Here is a 15,072-nt window from a genome sequence, read left to right on the forward strand (position 1 = left end):
GGATGAGATCCACTGGAGTGCAGTGCCAGTGATGCCCATCTCAGAAAGTCTGGCGAGCAGGATCTGGTGGTTAACCGTATCAAACGCTGCAGAAAGGTCCAGCAGAATGATGACAGATGACCTGGAAGCCGCTCTGGCAGAGGGCAGTGGTGACTGAAAGGAGGGCAGTCTCTGTGGAGTGGCCAGTCTTGAAGCCCGATTGGTTGGGGTCAAGCAGGTTGTTCTGAGAGAGAAAGTTAGACAGTTGGTTAGATACAGCACGTTCAATTGTTTTTGAAAGGAAGGGTAACAGTGATACCGGTCTGTAGTTCTGGAGAACGGCAGGGTTAAGGGAGGGTTTTTTGAGTAGAGGGGTAACTCTAGCCTGTTTGAAGGCAGAGGGGAAGGTGCCAGAGGTAAGAGAGGAGTTTAGGACATGGAGAAGAAAAGTTATGATGGAGGGGGAGATGGTTTGAAAGAGAGGGGAGGGTATAGGATCAAGGGGACAGGAGGTGGGGCGATGAGAGAGAATGAGGTCAGAGATCTCTGCCTCAGACGGGAGAAAAAGAGTTTAGACATTTAGTCGGGTCAGTCATGGAGGGTGAGAGGGTAGGACAGGTGGGCTTAGGGAACCGACTGCTAATGTCGCCGACTTTTTTCTCAAAGAAGGAGGAGAAGTCGTCTGCTGTCAGGGTGGAGGGAGGGGGTGGGGGAGGTGGGTTAAGAAGCGTGGAGAAGGTAGAAAAAAGTTTGTGGGGGTTTGAAGCAGAGTTAATTTTGTTCAGAAAGTAGAGGGTTTTAGCACCAGTTATGTGAGAAGAGAAGGACTTGAGGAGGGAGTGATACTTATCAAGGTCCGGACCGCCTTTGGACTTGCGCCATCTCCTCTCAGCTGCCCGAAGGGTGGACCGTTCTTCACGGATAACATCCGTAAGCCACGGGCAGGAGGGAGAAGATCGTGCAGGCCTGGTTGACAGGGGACAGAGAGAGTCAAGTGATGCAGTTAAAGTGGTTAACAAGGTGTCAGTGGCAGTGTTAGTGGGGTGGGACGAGAACTCGTCAATGGGGGGGAGGGAGGATGTTACAATAGAAGAGAAATGGGAGGGGGATAGGGAGCGGAGGTTGCGCCGGAAAGTTACAAGGGGAGGGGAGGTAGAAGGAGTTGGAGGGAGAGAGATAGAGAATTGGATAAAGTAGTGATCAGAAATATGCAGTGGGGTTACAGAGGTTAAGTCAGTGATACAGTTACGTGTCAGGATGAGGTCTAGCTGTTTGCCTGCTTTGTGGGTCGCCGGTGTGCTCAGCAACGTCAGGTCGAAGGAGGTCAGGAGAGACAAGAAGTCGACGGCCTGAGTTCCTTGGAGGTGGATGTTGAAGTCCCCAAGGACTATCAGGGGGGTTCCATTACCCGGGAGGACGCTGAGGAGCATGTCCAGCTCCTCCACAAAGTCGGCTAGCGGGCCTGGTGGGCGATAAAGAACAATTAAGCATGCTTTGATAGGATCAGTTAGCATCGCACAATGGTGTTCAAATGATTTGGCAGTAACAGGGAGTGGTGTGGATGTGTATTTAATATGTGGGGAAAGAAGCAACCCTGTCCCACCACCCCGCCCGGTTGAGCGGGGTGAGTGAGTGAAGGAGTGGTTGACGGAGAGAGCAGCTGGAGTTGCAGTATTCTCAGGGCGGATCCATGTCTCTGTCAGCGCAAGGGCATGAAGAGAAGCATGAGATGCAAACGCTGGGATGAAGTCTGCCTTGTTCACAGCAGACTGGCAGTTCCAGAGCCCTATAGAAAGAGAGAGGGCAGGTGGAGAAGATCTGGATAGGTAGTGAAGGTTAGAAGTTGACCGTATATACTTTGTGATATATCTACGTCTACGGGTAGTGTAGTGAACGGGAATGCTGAAGAAACACATGCTAGCTATGAATATGTTCTAGGTGGATTAGAATACAAATAGGGTGATACTTGTCAGAAGAGGTGATCCACCACGTCGGCCATTCTCGGTGGACTCCCGCAGGTAGACTCCCTGTCTTTGTTCGACCGAGTCTTCGTGCACCGAGGCTGCCAGACGAGGCTGCCTCTGCAGTGCTAATCGCCTAAATATGCTAAAGGCGCAGCTGACAATGGCCCTAATTATGTAAACAACCCTCCTTCGTTATCCGTGAAGTACCCTGAAACTCGATCTCTAGCTAGCTACCTATTGACCAATTTAGCTGCTATACCCTTACCCTCTGTCCTAGAGGCAACGTTTTAGCAAAAACACAAATGAATGAAACAAACTCTGGTTACTTACAGTCAGATGGCAGTCACGAAGTACACTCAGTAAGACACTATTAGCTCAGGCAGGATAGGGAGGCTTTTGTCAGGGCACTGGCCTGCAGAGATGATGATGATGTACGTACACATGCAGACTTGCATGTTCAAATCACCAGCAGTAAATATTGTGCTAGTACTAGTATTGAACTACAAGAAGCAAGACAGTTGCTCGCCTTTAATTCAAGTTATGTAAAGCTTTTGATGGGACAGTTAGGTCCTAGATTTGTGGTGACAACAGCTGCGCAGAGGGGCCCCAATTAGATTTTTTTTGTCATGGGGCCCAAAATTCCTGGCGGCGCCCCTGGACTCAGGACTCTCAAATTTGAAGGGATTTTGAATCCACCTTTTATCATTCAGAATGGCATACCTATCTGTTGGAAAATAGCGATCAGTTCTCAATAAGTGCAGCGAGATGAGTTTGAATAAGCGCAGAGAGGTGTTTCACCAGGATCAATTACCAGGATTGCATATAAAGAGGGCGTATAAGAGAAGCTGACAAAGTTGAATGCGCTTTTCCCTACTTACAACGCGGATACTCCAGATAGACGGTCACATGAGCCCCGAGACAGGGACATTGTTAGTGACAACTAGAGAGGGTACAATTTCTGGGGAAATTGCAGGGTGTGCTTGCTTGCGTCGGTTGCACAGGGGTCCGTTTTTTAATGACATTTTTACAACTGATATTTCTGTATATTTTATCTAAAAATGCATAGGGCCTACTTATTATTTATAAAGATTACATAGATTTAAAAGCATCTTTTTTTTGCTGCTCATTTACAACTCAAAATACGAGTTAAGTGTAGAATGAAATATGATGTCTTCTCATTTCCCCTGCAAGAGGCAGCCTCATAGCTGAATCAACGAATACATTTGGCAGACCGGTGTAAAAATTGACCTAATCTCTATGACTTAAACGTCCTTTTAAGTTTTCCCTTCTCATGATATTTTCAGGCATTTAGCCTACTCATATTGCATTCATTCATGAATAAAGAACCCCCTTTGAAGATTATTCTACGACGTTACCGGCAGTAGAAGATGGAATCGCGATTCAAACAGTACCATCTGCTAACTGAAAAAATTCCCTCAAAAATGTAAATAAGCTTGACATTTATTTAGTGGAAAATCGCTCATTCATAAAAAGCTCACTGGTAGCGATCATTGTCAGTAACAACGCAAAATGCGATATAGCCCTGTGTGGAGAAGCTGCCCCGGTAAATTCTACTACGGTACAGTACTAGACTACTGTGTTCGTCTTGGTAGCGATTGCGTTGGTTGAATTCGATTAAACGTTCCGTTGTAAGGTTTAGGCTGAAATTAATTATTTTCATGAACAGATTGACAAAGTTTAGGCTGTGGCAATGAAGTTCAGGTTAGTGGTCAGAGACTTTTGATTTAAGTAAGGGGAGTGCCGAACATGTTCTGTCGCCGTTTGATTTCCTAAACAGCTGTGTACTGTAGATGTTTTTGTAGTGTGTCTCGCGTAGGCTACAGCGTTGCAGTGAGCAACACTGGTTTGAAACCACAGGTAATGGTAATTTCACCAACAAATCGTTTACTAATGTCAGAATAAATCCTACAACGAAAATATATATGTGAGGAATGTTTATTTTAACGATTGAAAACGGATAACACTACATCATAGACTACTGTAGTATGTGTTGCCCGGGCAACACAGGCTAATGTCATGATGCTAATACGTCAGTGAAATAGTAGACTACTGTTTCCGAAAGTAGATGTACTTCCTTAATAATATCAGCTTATACTGTACATTACACATCACAATTGTGTGTCATATCACAAAGTAATAAATAGTTATCACCCTGGCCTCTTTGCTTGTGGCGTTTCTGCAGCTGCCTTCCAGTAAAGCCTAGCTATCTCCCAAGTTAACAGATGCGAAACGAATGTTCTGCCAAAGGTAGTCATGCGTGTTTTCGTGACGTTAGTGACGTAGTGACGTTAGTAACGTCAGTGACTGTGGCTAGCAAATTAGCCACCGTTAGCTTCACTTTTCGCCACAAAAACGTAATTTCCACTTAAACCATACAACGGAACGTAAATTCCAATAGAAGCAACTCAATCGCTACCAAGACGAAACTTTTGATACCTACGTTGTCTATGTAGGCCTATTGACTGAGTTTTAGGGTGGCAAAAAGAAATAAAAATAATAATAATAATAATAATATATATGTGAGAGAACAAAGGTTGTGCTCTCGCCGAAGGCTTGAGCACACCCAATGATTTCTTCCAGTAAACTTGTTATAGTAGCCAGTTTTCCCCCGAAAAATGCTTATTACATTTTTTTTGGCCATATTTTCAGTTTGCAGATGGTAATGTTGTTGCGATTCCAGTTGATATACTGTCAGTGACAACGTTGGTAGATTTTTATACAGGATGGCCTAATTTCTTTGTTTTGATGCAACTTTTTCAACTGTGTGAGGCTGTAACATAGCCCAGGGGTTCTCAAACTTTTTGGGGCCAGGGACCCCTTACAGGGGAGAACATTTTCCAAGGCCCCCCCCCCCCCCCCACCACCACCTTTAACATTGCATCATTATTAGACTATTGAATGAATTACACAAAATTGACCAGAAACAGGAGTTGTTACTTATTTATTCATTACATATTCATTAATTACTTTTTTGTATTTATTCATTCAGTTTTCAGCACATTTAGAGGCATCAAACATTTCCATGGAGGGCCCCACTGTACTGATCCGAATGAGGTCCTCGGTGGTGGATGGATTCAAACTACTCATTATGGGAAATTTAGTTTTTATGTTGTAGCTATTCGCACCGGTGTTCATGTAGGGTCTCAACTGCGCTCTTGGTTTTCAGCATGGCTTGCAGCAGGACAGAAGGGGACTCAGTTGGGGGGTTCATTTTGTTGACGGAAGCATTGTTTAAGTTTCTATTGTTGAACTCGTTTGATATGTGTAGTGTTGGATGTTAGTTTGGTTAGTTTGATTGTTCACACTGAGGGTGAAGGTTAGCTAGGTAGATCGCTAGCCAGGCTGTTACAACGCAGGACAGATTCAGTAGGTTATCACAGGACGCAGCCTATGAGGTTTATCCGAGTTGCGATTATTAGGTGTTGAAATCTCAGAAAAAGTGTTTCCCGTTGCAAATAATGGTTTGAGCATTTTCGGGTTCTATCATTTCTTTTCACGTAACTGACAGCTGCAATAGGTTAAAAACATAACTCGCTCGCACCCGTGCGCCCAAGTACTTTTCCATGCACACATATATTTAAATGGGCACACTGTAGAGCCCTGCCTTTGTGCTCTTAAATGGACACAATATGCTTATTTTATTGGTGCAAATGGTCACCCATCTGTAGATTATTATATATTTTTTCACTTTTTAATGATACAGCACAATTCTACAATTTTATAATTTATGGCAAATTATTTCGCGGACCCCCTGGCTATGGCTCGCGGACCCCTAGGGGTCCGGGGACCCCACTTTGAGAACCACTGACATAGCCTATCACCATTCCCTCTTGCACTAAGGGAAATGGCAAGAGAACCCTGTTTCATTCTACACTTCAATCTTAGTATTTTGAAGTGTAAATGAGCAGCAACACATGTATGCTTTTCAATACATGCCATCTTCAGGGAAGACAAAGCTGACAACGTAATAGCTAACTGCTTGGTAGTTAGTACTGTAGCTGGCTAACACAGCTTGTACATCCTGTACTTTGGAGAACTGGATTATCAGCGAAAGATGAGCAAATCCTAGCAGGCATAATGTACAATTCTGCTCTACCGGGGCTGGAAAGAAGCCGGCTGTGCTCTGTTTTGCTCCTAGAATCACACCTGACCCCCGGACCGGTAAGTAAGTTTTACATCTGAGCTAACTACTAGACTACCGCTGTGTGGGAATCATAGGAGCTTACCAGTTGAAGGGCATACAGGTCTCCTGGGGTCTCCTGGGGAGGCAAAGTGTCAGGCCCCCGCCAGCTCTCCACTGGTGTCCCACAGGGCTCCGTCCTTGGACCCCTCCTCTTCTCCCTCGCTTGGACCAATCATCACCTCCCATGGCTACTCCTACCACTGCTATGCTGACGACACGCAGCTGTACCTGTCGTTCCCCCTGACTGATCCGGGGATCTCAGCTAGAATCGAGGCCTGCCTCACAGACATCTCCGCCTGGATGACCGAGCACCACCTCCAGCTGAACCTCGCCAAAACATAACTCATCATCCCGGCCAAACCCTCCATCCCCCACGATCTCTCAATCACCCTGGGATCGGCGACGGTGACCCCTTCATCCTCTGCCAGGAACCTCTGGGTGACCATGGATGACGAGCTCTCCCTCACAGCCCATATTGCTGCGGTCTCCCGGTCGTGTAGATTCACCCTCTACAACATCCGAAAGATCAGGAGATACCTGTCTGAGCATTCCACCCAGCTGCTAGTCCAAGCACTTGTCCTCTCAAAGTTGGACTACTGCAACTCGCTGCTCGCCGGTCTCCCAGCATGTGCAACCCGCCCTCTCCAGAGGATTCAGAACGCGGCGGCCCGTCTGGTCTTCAATCTACCCAGACGCTCCCATGTTACCCCGCTCCTCATCTCCCTCCACTGGCTTCCCATCACAGCCCGTATCAGATTCAAGACTCTGGTACTGACCTTCCGAGCGGTGAACGGGACTGCACCCGACTACATCAAGTCTCTCCTCCAGCCTTACACCCCCCCCCCCCCCCCCCACCACCTACGGTCTTCTTCTGACAACCGTCTGGTGGTCCCACCGCTCAAGAGCGCCCGGTCCCAACACAAGCTCTTCTCCTGTCTGGCCCCCCAATGGTGGAATCAACTCCCCACCTCCATCAGGGACACTGACTGTCTCCCCACCTTCAAGAAAAGGCTCAAGACGCACTTGTTCCGGGAGTACAACGGCACTTAGGAATGCTTGGCTGGACCTGATGTTAGTTTCCTCCAGGATCACAATGACTCGTATTGAGAGACTTGTTGCTTTTGTTGGTTAGTTGTAACGGTTTCAAATTCTTGTACTCGCTGTGAAATATTTTACTGTTGATTGTTTTTTCTACAGGTACACTCTTGCACTCTTGTGGGGAGTTTCATGTTGTTCAACTTGTTTAACTGCATGCTCTTATGGTTCTTCCCTTTGGCACTTATTTGGTTTTCCACTATGTATGCTTCATGTTTTGGCTGCTCGCAATGTTGCAAAGTGTCTGCTAAATGCATAAATGTAAATGTAAAAAGACAGGGTGTTGATATCACATCATAGCTAGCTACATGTTATCATCCTGGCCTTTGCTTGTTGCTTTCTGCAGCTGTCTTGCCGTTTTAGGTAGCTAGCTATCTCACAGAAGTTAACAAGCTACTAAACTGATTTTCTACTTCAGTAATCGCACGCAGGTTTGTGACATCATGAAGTTAGTGACGTTTGTTACTCTGGCTAGCTAGTTAGCTATAGTTAGTTTCACTTTTCCCTGGAATGTTCGCGGAGATACAAGCAACGCAGTCGGAACCAAGACGAACATTATGACACAGACATTGTCTATGTAGTGCAAAAAGTTACGGAGTTTTAAGGGTGGGAAAATATTATTAACTAGAGAGGGTACCATTTCCTAACTAGGAGACTTGAAGTCTAAGAGACGGGAAGTCTGGGTGACCTGGGAGAGTTCTTGTCACCTGGGGAGGATGAGACAGCTGGTCTGGAGACAATGTGGATTCAATTGTATTGTTATTGTGATCTGAGGGAGCAGTTTAACTGATCAAGCTGCTCTGACCCTTCCTGTAGCATGGGTGGGGTTAATTAAATACTTGTTTGAAGATGTCCACACAAAGGACAGTTGACCATTTGACTGGTGAACTCCTGTGGTTTTACTATCTACTGTTTTGGGAAGAGATGCCACATCAAAGAACTGTGGGACACTTGGTATGGAGTCAAACTGTCACTGAGCAGTGCTGACCAATCACAGAGTTCAGAGGAACCATTTGATATAAAGTTTATATAAGGCAGGGTTTTAGGGTTGTTCTTTATCACTCTGGCGAACGACCTGTGGCTAGCACCTCCTTCGTTATGACTGATCACAAAGTACTTTGTTAATTCTTGATTTGTACAAGCAAAATACATTTTATTGAAACCGCCATCTCTTGACTGTTCAAATCTACACAGTGCCACTAGAATTTTTCCACTACACGGCGGTGGATGGTCCAGGTGCGACCGGAGGAGGAACGGCCGGGAGGGCGATGCTCCGTACGGCTCCGCGCTGCAAGAGAAGCCTTGTGTCTGTGAACCCCATCCGTCTCTGGTCCATGTTAAAACTATCCGCTGTGAAATGGTCACTGCAGAGGCGGCTGTTGGAGTTGATTCAAAGCTTTCCATCAGCGTGGCTCTTCACAAAATCAATCCACCTATTTTTCCTTTCCTCATCAGTATGGAAATTAAATAGCGTTGCAGCGCAGCTGAAGTTCTTGCATCCAGGTAAGATGTAGTGGTGGGTGGAGGGAGACATCCTGAAGCTAGCTAGCTAGCTGATGTAGGCTACAATAACAATACAGCAGTAGTCGTAACTGAAGTGGAGTTGGAGGACCTCTTATACAAATGCTAAATGACTAAAATGACTAAATGTAAATGAGCTACAGGGTTTTATACCGTTTCACCGGGTGAGAGGAGGAGCCATGCAGTGATCTGACGTAGATCGGTCAAAGTGACGTAGGTCGGTCATTTTTTGGCTCCGCCTATACAAAACCTGAGCTGAAAACGGAAGAGAAACTGTTCTCCGGTCTAACTCCACATTTCAGTGCGACAACGTTTTCACGCTTTGCACATGCTTTCAGGAACTCATTTAACACGTATATAATGTACTGAGAAGCAAATCATGGAATTTGCTTTACAGGATCTTTAAGAATGCTTTATTGCTTGCGGCCGGCCCACAAGGAAACAAAAAAATCACACGCCATTGTGCTACAAAGTTTGTCCGCTAGCATGTTCATCCGTCCGTCAAACTCCTGAAGTTTGCGGACGACACCACCCTTATTGGGCTCATCTCTGGTGGAGACGAGTCTGATTGTAGGTGGGAAGCGGCCAACCTGGTGACCTGGTGCAGCCAGAACAACTTAGAGCTCAATGCTCTTAAGACAGTGGAGATGGTTGTGGACTTCAGGAGGAACACAGCCCCACTCACCCCCATCACCCTGTGTGACTCCCCAGTCAACACTGTGGAGTCCTTCCGCTTCCTGGGCACTATCCTCTCCCAGGACCTCAAGTGGGAACTGAACATCAGCTCCCTCATCAAGAAAGCACAACAGAGGATGTACTTCCTTCGGCAGCTGAAGAAGTTCAACCTGCCAAAGACAATGATGGTGCACTTCTACTCAGCCATCATTGAGTCCATCCTCACCTCCTCCATCACCGTCTGGTACGCTGCTGCCACTGCCAAGGACAAGAGCAGACTGCAGCGTATCATCCGCACTGCTGAGAAGGTGATTGGCTGCAATCTGCCTACCCTCGAGGACCTGCACACCTCGAGGACCCTGAGGCGAGCGAGGAAGATTGTGGCCGACTCCTCCCACCCTGGACACTCCCTGTTTCAGTCACTCCCCTCCGGCAGAAGGCTGCGGTCCATCAGGACCAATACCTCACGCCACAAAAACAGTTTCTTCCCTTCCGCTGTTGGCCTCTTCAACAAGGCCAAGGGACCACACTGACTCTAAGGACTTCTTGCTTAAAACACACTGCTTTTTGCACTGCATTACAAAATGGTATCTTGTACATTTGTATTTTTTGTAATATTTGTATTTTTGTATTTTTATATTGTAATTTACGGCAACTTATATTTTATTTTATTGTATATTTAATTCTATTCTAATCCCACTTAGTACTGCTAGTTTATGTACCCTTAGTATAGATAGTCCACATATTTAAATTTTAGGTATATGTTTATTGTATGCACCTTCCTGCCAAAGCAAATTCCTTGTCTGTGCAAACTTTCATGGCGAATAAATCCCATTCTGATTCTGATGTTGTGCTAGCAACGTATTTAAACAGAACCGCTCTTGACAGTTATTGGCTAAAACAAAGGCATGCAAATGTCCCATGGCTCTTCCTTCATTTTCTCCCTTGCATAGACCTGGCGCGCGTGTGTGTGAGTGCGTCATCAACCCTAGTTGAATCTCTGGTGTCGTAAAAGCTCAACCCCCCAAACATCCTCTCAGCCTTAGTCTGTAACAAATGCTCATCCTTCCCCCAGGTCAAGATAAGGGCCCAGTATGTTTACATAAGCCTAGAGTTAATTCAGGGCTAGCCTCTCTTTGCATACAAAGCTAAACACAGTATCATTTTATACAGAATAAAGAACCCCCTTTGAAACAAGCTTATTCTAACAACGTTGTCACCGGCAGTATCTCTGATGGAATCGTGATTAAAACAGTATAGACATCCCAACCTGCAGAGGCTCATTTCCGGGAGGAGGCTTCTCCTCCCGGAAATAGGCATGAAAAACTAAAATAAGCTTGACATTTATTTAGGGGAAAATGGCTCATTCAAAAAAGGTTTACTGGAAGTGATCATTGTCAGTAACAACGCAAAATGCGACCATTGGTCACAGTAGTCTAGAGCCCTGCGTGGAGAAGCTGACCCCGGTAAATTATACTACGAGCTAGCTAACTAGACTACTGCTGTGTGGGAATCTCAGGAGCTAACCAGTCGAAGGGCGTACAAAAATACAAGGTGTAGATATCACAGCCTGGAAAGATACCTAGCTACATGTTTGGCACCAACATTGTGTATGTAGTGCAAAAATGTGTTTTAAGGGTGGGAAAATAGCAGGGTTTCCCGCAGCACTTTTCAGTTAAGGCCGCCTTAGCAACACACGCCTGCCACCTTAACTACGTAGTCAAAAAAATAAATATCCGCCGTTGTCCTGTTTTCTCCTTTCCATTCCAAACCGTGACCAACGCCAGTCTCCCTTCTCTGCAGAACGCATTAGTCTATTGCACAAACTAGCCCCCCCCCCCCGCATTAGTATATCACACAAACTAGCCCCCCAGATTAAGACATGTTTGTAGGTACCTGGTGACATAGCCTCAACTTTCCTAGACTTTTAGTATACGGTTCTAGGTACCTAGTGAAAAGTAGCCTCAACATTTCTAGACTTTTAGCTACGGTACTTATGCTGAGGGCTCGCTGATATCGCTGTCTGTCTTACTAGCACGTCATATCTATGGGTCGTTGCTAACGTGTGCTGACGTTGTGACATTAGGCTAGCACTGAAGTGGTTAGAAAACTAGCTAGCATTCAAGGCACTTTTTGCCACAAAAACGTATTCTCCTAAACTATGCAACGGAACGTAAATCCCAATATAAGCAACGCAGTCATGACCAAGACGAACATTTTAACACCAACGTTGTCTATATATCCAAAAATTGAGGGAGCCTTACAGTGCGTTCACACTGCAGCGACGCAAATCGCTTACCATCGCTCGCCTTCCCGCAGTGCACCACGCTTGGGGGCGTGTCAGAAAGATTAATGCAGAGTTGTAGTTCTTTAAAGTCACTGTTGTAGTTCGTATAACGTCATGGCAAATGCAGACAAAATACAACTTTTACACACATTAAGCAAAAATCCAATACGCTTTCTAGATCTGACATGATCTTATCTACTGCACACAATAGGTTACTATAGGACTGAAGGCTTCCTTCAGAGTTGGAACTTCCCAAACTGCCTGGGCTCCATCGATGGCAAGCACGTTGTCATCCCGTCTCATCAAGAAACAAAGGCTCTTTTAAGAGCCACCCACATTAATCACAAAAAAAGCAAACAGGTCCAGGTTTTTTTCATAAAATATGAGCTTAAATCATTGTGCGGTCATGTTGTTTTTCTTATCATTATTAATTTTCACTACCAACAATTCATAGTGAATAATAGTATCTTAAAGGGGCGATTGATTGCAAAACTGATTTTACCTTGTCATAGTTGAAAAATGACAGATTGGTGTGTAAAATAGACATACAGTGAACCTCAAAGTCCATTGAAACCTCTTTCCTATCAAAATTTCACTTATCCCTACAGTTTTGAAACTGCAACTTGCAAACGCTAGCTTTTGAAACAGTGCAACTTGTGTCGTCACAAGTTGCAGCATCAACTTTGTCACGCCCCAAAATTTACATTTACCCGCCCTATGGTTTTTTGGTCCAGGAACATAAACGGAGGTTGCGTAGATCTCCGACACTTTTTTAGCTAGCTGCGCGCTGCTCTGTACTTCCACAGGAATTACAAATAAGAAAGTTAATACGTTTTCAAGATATTGAAAATGGAGCGCCGTAAATGCAGTGTTACAGGCTGTACCGGGAATCCTGACACTTTTCACCATCTTCCCAAAGACAGCCTCTCTTTATGCACCCTCTTTCAGCCAGAGGATGCTGGGGGCTGGCTACTCATAGCCTGACTAGCAGGGGAAGCTCTGGCCTCACTGGCAGGGGTTTCTTGCTCGCTGTCTGGCTGTCTGCTCTACCTCATCCTCACTGGCAGTGACCTGGCTGGCTGGGGACTGATGTGGCAGGCCTCTGGAAGTTGCTGCTGGAGTCCCTGTACTCCATAAATGGAGCCAGGAACCCAATCACAGCAGCATACTTCCAGGGTTTGTGATTTGTCAGGCCTGCTCCACTCTTGCCCAACTCTTTCTCCCTGTTCTTCTCCCTCTTGTAACTGTCCCTTAAATTGTTCTTTTTTTTGCAAACCTCAGCTAGAAAAATTATTTGAAAACTGTTTAATAGACATACACGTTGACATGTGTAAAAACATTGTTTTATATTACTCGTATCATATTAATCTGTCGATATGACAAGGGAGTTCAAGCCAGGCTAGCTAGGCTAGTTACCACAGAACGAAGATACGTAATGTGATTAGACTGAATTTGAAAGTACAAAATACCCACCAGGAGCACCGACAACGTCGGCAACCTTGTGCCATGCATATTTTTTTAAATTTACATCTCTGTACGAATACAGAGACGCATCGTACAGGCAGCCACACAAACAATTAGTTTCTCCATCTTGAAACTGAAAGCTAGAAATGTTCACCATGGTTGCTATGTTACGAGAAACAAGAAAACAATCCGATTGGCCATCGCTAGCAAAAATCGTTAGCTCCTCATTTGCATAAAGTTGAGAAAATCTCACCTTGAATCGCGTTGCGTCGCTACCCACAATGAACCACGCAAGCGATTTGCCTGGCTCCATTGAAAATGAATGGAAAGCATGTTGTCGTGTCGCTCGCATTGCTGCAGTGTGAACGCACTGTTAGGGTGGGAAAATAATAATAAATATATATGAGAGAGAGCAATAGGTTGTGTTGCAAGCACACCTAATAATATATATGACATAGAATATAGGTTACACCTTAACCCTCGTGCTGCCTTCGGGTCACATGACCCAAAGGTTCATAACGTTGTGTTTACCCAATTTTACCCAATACAAAAACAAATTAAAATAATTTTCTTTTAACCTTTGCAATGTGGGGGGTCTGAGACAGCCTAGCTGTTAAAAAAAATGCTTCACTTTGTCTTTGTATGCGGTAAATTTGTCGCAATACGACGGTGGGTCACAATGACTGATGGGTCAGAATGACCCGAAGATAACACAAGGGTTAAGTAGGTGTAAGAGAGGAGAGGGGGAGGGAGGGAGTGTGAGAGAGAGAGCTGTGTTAAGGTGTTGTTACCACTTCAGGTGGCTAGCATGTAGTGAACTGGACTGCATCTCACTCTTTCTGGGAGGTGGAGTGGCTGTCAAGTCCTTAGCTAGGGTTGCCACCCGTCCCTTAAAATGCGGAATCGTCCCGTATTTGAGAATGAAATAATGCGTCCCGTTTTGAATCAATACGGGACGGGGTTCATCCCGTATTTTCAGAGTTATCTTCAACGCAGCATCCCATGCAAATCATCCCACCCGCATTCTGTGAAGACTCGTCCTACTACCCCTGATTGGGTAATACTCGCTGCCATCGTTGGTTTGATCGGTGGGTTTCAGTTTCATGGCCAATCAGAGTCAGATGAGGTCTCTTGGCGGAGAGTCGATTTGAAAGAATGCTCCAGATACCCCCCCGCGTAATAAGAAGTACACTTATAAAAGGAAGTAGGCTTGACATGCTCCAATACTGCACACTACTACTTCTGGTCCACTGATGTTATCATGTTCATGATGTTCATGGAAGATCCTTTGCAAGTCTCCTGCACTACATATATATTTTTTCAATATACCTTTGTGAATATCAAAGCATTTGTTTAATTTAAAGTTAATAAGTTATGGATCTGTTAATTTAATAAGTTAATAAAAATATGATTCACATCTCAAGTTCCTCCAAAAGCCTATTTTTTGTGGTCTCACTGTCAAACTTCCCGAGCCACCTCAACTGGCTCCTCTCGACGCTCGGTCGTCCGGGAGGGGCTCAGAGTATAACCGCTGCTCCTCCGCGTCGAGAGGAGCCAGTTGAGGTGGCTCGGGCATCTGATCAGAATGCCTCCTGGACGCCTCCCTGGTGAGGTGTTCTGGGCACGTCCCACTGGGAAGAGGCCCCGGAGAAGACCCAGGACACGCTGGAGGGACTATGTCTTTCGGCTAGCCTGGGAATGCCTCGGGGTCCCCCAGGAAGAGCTGGTGGAAGTGGCCGGGGAGAGGGAAGTCTGGGCCTCCCTGCTTAGGTTGCTGCCCCCGCGACCCGACCCCCGGACAAGCGGCACGTGACGATGACGACGACTGTCAAACTTTTTTGGACTTTGTTTATTATCGTCATAGCTGTGTTCAGCCATGACGA

At 45.6% G+C, this 15,072-nt stretch overlaps 1 protein-coding gene across 4 annotated transcripts in view; it reads left to right on the forward strand.

Annotated features, from left to right (window-relative positions):
* The window catches only part of msh3 (mutS homolog 3 (E. coli)), a 57,259-nt gene that overhangs the window by 7,490 nt on the left and 34,697 nt on the right, over positions 1-15,072 (forward strand). The window lies entirely within an intron of this gene.

This window comes from Osmerus eperlanus, chromosome 25 (assembly GCF_963692335.1).
Source record: "Osmerus eperlanus chromosome 25, fOsmEpe2.1, whole genome shotgun sequence".
NCBI classification, from domain to species: Eukaryota; Metazoa; Chordata; class Actinopteri; order Osmeriformes; family Osmeridae; genus Osmerus; species Osmerus eperlanus.